Below are 8,591 nucleotides of genomic sequence, written 5' to 3'. Positions count from 1 at the left end.
TCTTGTGGAAACTGATGTATTACAATCCCTATTAGACTTTGTTGATATTGTATCCCCTTTAGGTACTTTTTAGCAGGAGATAGAGTATGACTGATATCGAAAATTTTGCAATGACTGTATGAAGTTTGGGCACACTGGCTAAGGGTGCTGGTCTAAGAAGAAACAAATAGATGAGGAGGAGGCTATGCCACAATTTCATCAAACACATCAGACTAATTACATTGAAATAAAATCTCTCCTATATCCATGACAAATTTGAACTCAATTACATATGTTAAAAATCCATGGTAATCAAGGTTCTCACTATCTTTATTATTCTCACACAACACAACAACACCATAATTCTGAGTCCTTAACTTTTTATCATAATCTTATACATGAAATTTATATGCATTAATAACATAACCATTTGAATGTGTAGAATATTAAGTAGGACCGCGTGAATGTGAGAGGAATATTGGGTAGGACCGCGTGAATGTGAGAGGAGATCTTCCATCATACGACTATCATCTCCTTTGTGCAATTGTGCGACCTATAAACACGATTACATTGACTAGTTTAGAATGAGTAATACCATATTATGATATCAAATTTGACGTTTATTAATTACTCACACTATCTTTAAACCATTCAATAAATTTTTTGTTCCATTCCACATCAAACAAGTGTCGAGCTTTCTCATGAGTTTGTGCAAAATCTCTAAAAAGTTAAGTAAATCATGAATCTGATATAGAAATGAAATTACCCTGAAGGAAATAATAATAATAATAATTAGACGATTTGAAAGAACACTACATACTCGAGATATGGTACAGTTTCATCACAGTTCTTTAGTATGTAAATGTGTTTTATCTAATTCATCTGCTTCAAGCTCATATGGAGTTTTAGCTCCTAGATCTTTTCCAAGTTGACAAAATACATATAAGCCTCTATTACATTTGTTTAAAACCACCATCATAATTTCATTCAGGCTTACTGAACTTTGTGTCAATTCTATGCAGATACCTCGAACAGAAGGTCATACATTCAATCGCAATATTACCCTATGCAATAGAACCTTTAGGACATTCTCTATTACCAATGAGATATTTCAAAAAATATAACAATCATTCCAAAGGATACATCCACCGATAATGAATTGGTCCAACAATCTTAGATTCACTAGCTAAATGAATAGGTAAGTGCACCATGACATCAAAAAATGAAGGAGGCGAGAGTTTTGCTAACTTGCAAAGTGTTATTGGAATTTACGCTTCAATATGCTCCAAGTTATCAATTTTCAACTCCTTTGATCCAAGCACACTAAAAAATATAGATAATTCAATAAGCGGTTCACACACTTCTTTCGATAACATACCACGAAGTACAAGAGGGAGTAAATGTTGAAGAAGAACATGACAATTATGACTTTTCAATCAAAATATCTTGTGATCTTTTAGGTTCAGACATTGAGAAATATTGGATGAAAATCCATCAGGAACCTTTAGATTCTTTAAGGAAAGGTATAATTTGTGCTTATCTTCAGGATACAACGTGTAGCATGCAGTTGGAACTTAAAATTTCTCCCTATTTTGAATTGGATGCATAATGAGTTGAGGATTTCGACTCATTTAGGGCTTTATTTTCATAGTTTTATAGTACTCAATACCTAATTCATGCTCTAAACTGATGTTAAAATTTTGATTGGCAGCAATGAAGGAAAAGGAGCAAGGCAAGGACATTATTGGGGAAAAAGGAGTGAAAAAAACTGAAGAAGTTGAAGAAGGGCAATCCTGGTGATCGCCAAGACCACTCGACGAACCGCTGAGTGGTCCTTCAGCTTGCCCAATGTTACAGCATGCCAGCTCTAGGGAAAATCCAACATGGCGATGGAAAGGGACAATCGGTGAACTGTTGAATAGGTCGGTGACAACGATCTTGATCACCTAAAGTTACAGAAGTCCAATGGTGCAGTGGTAAGTCAAGAAGGCGATGAAGCAAGACATTTGGTGCATCGGCAGCATGGTCGCCGATGGATGACTTACTACTTCGATAGGTCCAAAATTTGAAAATTTGGAAGAGTATAAATGCAAAATTTTAAAATATTTGAAGAGAGTTGTGATAGTTGGAAATTCTAAACAACTGTATTGAGTGTTTGAGAGCTTTTACCTTGTGTTTTTTTTTTATCACAAACACTATTCTTAGAGTTTTTGAGTAGAGATTTCAAGTGGGTTTTGAATTTTAGTTCATTTGAAGCATTGTAAAAACTTGGAATTCATTACCCAGCTTATGAACAACATAGTTGGTAATAGTTTCTTACTTTTTATAATGTGTGGCTAAAACCCCTATTCTTGGGGGTGTGATTATGTGATTAATTGCCTAAATTAGCTTATGGGTGTTAGTAATTACTGCTTTAATTGCTATTTTGAGGTGGGTTCGATTGGTAATTGAGGTTTAACTCATGAATTGTAGTTGCAAATGCAATTCTAGTAAAGTAATCTATGCTTGCTTGAGAAAGAGGTTTAGAGTCAAGTTTATCGATTGATGATTGTAGTGATTGGGTTATCATTAATTCAGCCCGAGAGAGTGAATCTGAATTCGATCCTACCAATCTAGCTCGAGAGAGTAGATTAATTGAGGTTTTGGGTTGTTTACATTGTTATGCTTGTCGAGGTTCGATAGAACTTACCGGAATCATCATAGTTGATCGAGAGATAAATATTGCATCTATCATCTAGCTTACCTACTAAGACTCAGTGAATTTCAATAATTAGTAATCACCCGTATAGCGATATTGACAATTAATCGATCACATCCCTAAGGATTCCTCTCTCCTTGATTACTCTCCTATTTTTGGAGTTGTTAAAGTTGTTACTTGACAAACCTACTCCCCCCATCTGACACTTGTTGTCAAACCTTACAAATTTACTTTACATGTTTCGATAATGTTTCCTTCTACAAATGATTAGAACACAACCTTTACATCTTAATTGAATTCAATTCTGTATAACTCCCTGTGGGATTGGCCCCAACTCTTTGTTGGATTTATACAAGATTGCGATCGCCTACGGTTAAAATTGGATGAAGTGTAGTTGTGCGTTATCAAAAATGGAGCCGCTGCCAGGGAGTGGTGTTTAGAATTCTCTTATTGAAGTTTGTTCGTGATCTTATTTTGTTGTCGTTGAGCCTATTTACCTTTGTTTGTTGTTTGTTGACTTTGAGCAGGTGATGAAATAAGTGTCAATGGAAGCAACGCCAGCCATCTGGTATATAATGACGACATCGGCAACCTGAACAATGTAAGTACAACTAGGTGGGGTAGGTGCTATCTGATTGCCTCCAGTCGGGGGAAATGCAGGTTTTCACGTGACAAGCACGATGTTGCAACTATTGCAAATGAAAAGTTTGATTGGAGGCTTGGGTCATGAGGATCCCCATGACCATATCCAAAAATTTTTGGACGTATGTGGTCCCTTAATTTTCAAGAACATCTCCCAATAGTCAGTCCGACTCCGATTATTCCCTTTTTCTCTGATGGGAGAGGCTACTAAGTGGTTAGCCGACCCACTTAGGGACTCGATTACCTCTCGGGAATAGCCGCACTAGGGCATTCTACATAAGATTTTTCCCTCCCTCGAGGATGATGGCATTGAGAGATAATATTTAGGGCTTCAAAAGATTCGATGGTGAACCAATTCATGAGACATGGTTACGTTTCCAGAAGTTGCTTCCCCAATGTCTAACTCAAGACTCCCGAACAATGTGTTGTTACAACATTTCTACCGGAGTCTAGATTCAATTAACAAATGTGTGACTGATCAACTTGTCCGAGGAGGAATAATGCATCAACCTTTTGAAATCTTCTCCACTTTGCTTGATGGAATGACAAAGATCAACCGTGCTTGGTACACCAAGGAAGATCAAGTGTCTCATTTGACTTTTAGGATAACAAAGGAGCAAATTGAAAAGGACCCAGAGCGGGATCCAAACATGGCCAAGATGATGACCCAAATGGATTTGTTGTCAAAATATATCATTGGTAGTGGGTCTAAAGTTGTGAATGCGGTTGGTGTTAGTGGGGTGAACCGCGATGATGCATACTTTGAAGCTTTGTATGATGAGAAAGTGCATTTTCTTGCAAATAAAGGAGGAGGTTTCCGTTAGAACTATCCAAGGTCGGGCAGAAACCAAGGTTGGAATAGAGAGAGTGAAGAAGGTTAGAGAGACCGTGATAGGAAATAGCGTAACCATTGAACTAATTGGAAAGAGAAAGACGGGGACAAAGAGAGATATATACCTCCCCATGAGCGTCAAAAGCTAAAAGACCAAAGGGTTGACTTGGAAAATTTCTGCATTAAAGATATGCTTGCACGGATTCTCAACAAAGTGGAAGGGTCGAACAAGGTGCTAAAAGAAATGAAAGGCGTCATCTCAACTCTAAACCAGATGGTTAGTTCTCACTCAGTGTCCATTAAGCAGCTGGAAACACAAATAGGTAAAATCTTGACTTATTTGAATCCAAGGCCAAAGGAGGATTACCGACTAAGAATGAACCTTGAATGAGTATCTTCGTCGTGCCACGACATTAAATAAGGCGCTTCTAGGGAGGCAACCAAAGTTTTTGAGATTTTTACTATTGTGTTTGAATAACGGGTGTTAAATGTGCAGGTCAAAAATTCAAGTTTTGGGAAGATGAGCAATTAGGCGAGTCCAGTGTCAGTCGGCGACTCACCGAACAAAGTCGGTGAGCTCGATCTAGATCGCTGTTAGGACAATCTAGTTGGCTAGAGGTTTTGTAAAACTCATCAGGCCAAAGAACCATTCGGTGCATCACCGAATGGGTTGGCGAGGTAAGTGACCTTCACCGATCAACGCATTAACTGAAGGGTAAAAAAGGGGCTGAACCATTTTTAATTCAAAAGCCTCCCTCATTTCATATTTTCCAACTTTTGCACTTTCACAACTACATCTTGTATTTCCGTACTTGTTATTATCACATTTTTGTGTGAGATCAATTGACTGGGGGTAGACTTTGGTGCATTTTGGCTCGATTTCTTTAGCCTAGCACTCTCCTACTAGATATCAGGTTGGTTATCCAAACCCCTCCTCTCAACTTTGGTAATTTCAAATGCATGATTGTTTGTAGTAACATAATAATGTTTGTTTGAATGCTTGTTGGTAATGTATGCCTTTATTATATTTCATTTCGTATTTTTTGGACTGTAATTATGAAATCCTGTGTGTGTGCTTGATTAAAATATTGGGTTGTGTTGCCTATTGGGTCTAGTGTGGGTGAAGTCTGAGTAACCTCGATTGTGCCGATCGTCTAATTTTCCCAAACGATAGGGCGGGTGACGTCATTCTTAAGGGCAAAAGACGTCTATTGGCTAATTTTGGGCAAAACGGGGCAAGTCTGAGTACCCCTAGGTATGGGTAGTATGGGTTGGGGCTTAATTGCATAGAATAGGTGTTTAATTTTTTTTCATGGGCTTTGGGTTAAAAATTAAAGGTCGGGTCAAATTCTGGCACGTTGGACTGTTCGGCGAGCTGGGTCAAGCTCACCGAGTGGTTTTGGGTTCACCTAATGAACCGTTGATCACATTTTTATCTTTTAAAATTGTGGTAGTCATTGTGTAACATTCGGCGATACGCGTGAGCTCGCCAAGTTCACTCGTTGACTCATCGAATGCCCCTTCAGTTCGCCTTTCTGCGCCCCAATTTATAGAAAATGTTCTATCACATTCGGTGAGCTACTTCTAGTTCGTCGAATGGTGTCGGTTATTCACCGACATCGCCGACTGATGCTGATTTTTGAGAAATTTTATTCTGGAACATTCGGTGTGCCCGACTTGGCACACCGGATGACTATGCAAGTTTTCCTGCAATTTTCAACTGTGAAATATTTGAACTAAGTCTGATGTATTCAACTTTAATTTATAGGTATGGCTATACCCAAGGTATCCGGAAGAAATCAACCGCCCCGCAAGCATGTAAGGGTCATTGTGATAAATGAGGAGGCTACACCATCCAAGAGCACACTGACAAAAATTCCTCCAACAGGGGGAAAGCGCAAGGGAAATGGGTCCGTAGTGCCAACGTCAGCGGAGGCGAGCTCCGATAGTGAGGGCATCTATTCCACTCACCTCACCACATTATTGGTGAGGGAGTCTGATGGTGAGGGAAACTCAAGAGATAGATCTCTGACCTCCACTTCTGAGCTGAATGATGATTAGACTCTACAGACGAGGAGAGCAAAGCTGCGCTGCAGCCTACTCCTCCACTACCTCCAACTCTGATTATAGAGCAAGTTCCTCCGATTTCACCAGTTCACGGTCCCCCACCTCGGTCATTGAATAGACTAAGAGGGTTTGAAGACCGTTTTAGAGGAGAAGCGGTTATCTACTAACGGAGTAGAAGATCGGTACCTAGAGGTGTGTAACACAAGCATGTTCCACAAGTTCAAAATCTTAACCAAGCCCTGAGGCTACTATATTCCTACTTGGGTCCAGGAGTTTTATTGTGCATATGGGCAGTTGGTGCCTAAAGGGAAGAAGATGGACAACTCGTTCAAGCTGGTAAATTATATGGTAGTGCGGGGAGAAAAGGTTAAATGCAGGAACAAAGATATAAATGAGGTTCCTAGGTGCACAGTACTTATCATCCACTACCTAGAGGGGCAAATATAGAAAAAGACCCTAGATGATTTGAAGGGTTAGCTAGCACCTCTAATTTCTAACGCCATACCACGATGGATTGAGGCTGGTGTTCCGATAGAGAAGAAGGAGTTGAACGAGTCAATTATTAGGCATGTGAAGGCTACATTGCTGGGTTGTATCATGGATTGGGAGTAACTTAGTCTCAGTCTAACCATAATAATCAGGAGAAGTCCATGAGGGCCAAGCAGAGTAAGACCTCCCTCCAATTTCTATTGCTGATCAAAGAGTTGTGCAGGAGTGCTCAGATCCCGTTGATTAAGAAGACTGACATGGAGGTGACCCCCACTTCCTCTATGAACATCCGGTGGATAGAGGCTGAGTACACGAGGGATGAGGTTGAGTGGAGGAAAGCTTCACCATTGGATACTTCCCTAATAGTTGATATGGATATGTTACCGATATAGGCAATTATTCCTCCTTAGGATAGTGATCCTACAGGTATCCCTAGCACTTCCACTTCTGCCCCTTATGGTTCTTCTACTGCTCCCCCTCCTACGACTGCTGCTGCTTCTTCTTCCCGATCCCCAATCACCCAGGCCATGTTGTACAAAATGGATTACCTGGCCCACTCTACTAATGTTTGTGCCTCCTGGGTAGAGGTAGCGGTCCCTGAGATGATTGAGAGGGCGATTGTTGTTGCCCTAGCCCCGATCAGGGGTGAGTTGAGAGAGCATTATGAGAGGATTGATGCCCATGGACTGGCACTAGATGCCCTCACCATGAGAGTTGAGGCTTGTGAGAAGGGACAAAGTGCCTCTGAGGATGTGACGGCCTTGAAAGCTGATATTGTTAGGTTGCACCGAGATGTGGATGAGCTAAAATCCACCGATATTTCAATGTTATTTGGCACAGTGACCTTCCCTGAGGTTCTGAGTACAGAGTTCCCGGCCAGTTCTGATATTCCTCTAGCTACTACGCCCGGAGATGTTACTAAGGATAAGGCAGATGTTGAGTCCAAGGTCGAGACCGATGAGGAAGAGTTGGGTGTTCGAGGGGTAGGTGTTTATGATGATCTGGAGGATCTTGAGCGGGCCATGGTATAGACAATGGTAGAGGTTTCTTTGAGTGACACGTCGATGGTAGGCTCCAGTGGAGCTAAGGATGATGTTACACCCGACACTAATGCCCAGACTGATAAAGTTACTGATATACAGAATTCACCACCTACTTAACCTAACAGGGTGATTTTGACTCTTTCCAGTCTTCTGTTTGGACTTCTTTTTGTTAATTCTTTGCATTTGAGGACAATTTCTAGTTTAGTTTGGCGGGGTGAGGTATTTCCATACCTACCTCTTTTGGGTTATTTTATGGATTTGATTATTGTTATTGTGCTTTTGTGTTTTTGAATTTTGGATCTTGTGGTATATATTGGTTTTTTGATCCATTGTTGTTAATTTTGAGTCTTTGGTTTGAATGTTAATATTGGTATTGACACCTTTTGATGCTTGTAAATGTGGTTGTTCTTTTGCAATTTTGAGTGTCTGTTGTGATCAATATCGATGACTTGAATAGTGCTCTTGATTGAACGATATGTGTGCACAAATCCAATGAGGCAAATTGAGTTGCACAAGTCATATGTGAACTCGTATCATCTCATTGTGACTAAGCTAGTTGTTGAGTTGGCCTCTTATGATGATCGTTGCACATAAGTTGAGAATTGTAAAGGCTTGCTTAATGAATTTGTTGAATGCCATGTGTGGTGAGATTTTTTAGAAATGTGTGCTTGATAATACCTAGAACTTGCCCCATTTGTCCAATTGACTAATGTGAGCAAATATTAGAGATGATCTTAGGCACAATTTGTGAAGAGTGAACCAAATATTGCTTTTATACCTCTTTGTGACCACCTTGTGAGAGGGTGAACCTAGTTTGTCACCATTTGAGCCTATCTTTTTC

The sequence above is a fragment of the Solanum stenotomum genome, chromosome 1 (assembly GCF_019186545.1).
Source record: "Solanum stenotomum isolate F172 chromosome 1, ASM1918654v1, whole genome shotgun sequence".
In the NCBI taxonomy this organism is placed as follows: Eukaryota; Viridiplantae; Streptophyta; class Magnoliopsida; order Solanales; family Solanaceae; genus Solanum; species Solanum stenotomum.
Note: the sequence above shows the minus strand (reverse complement) of the source record.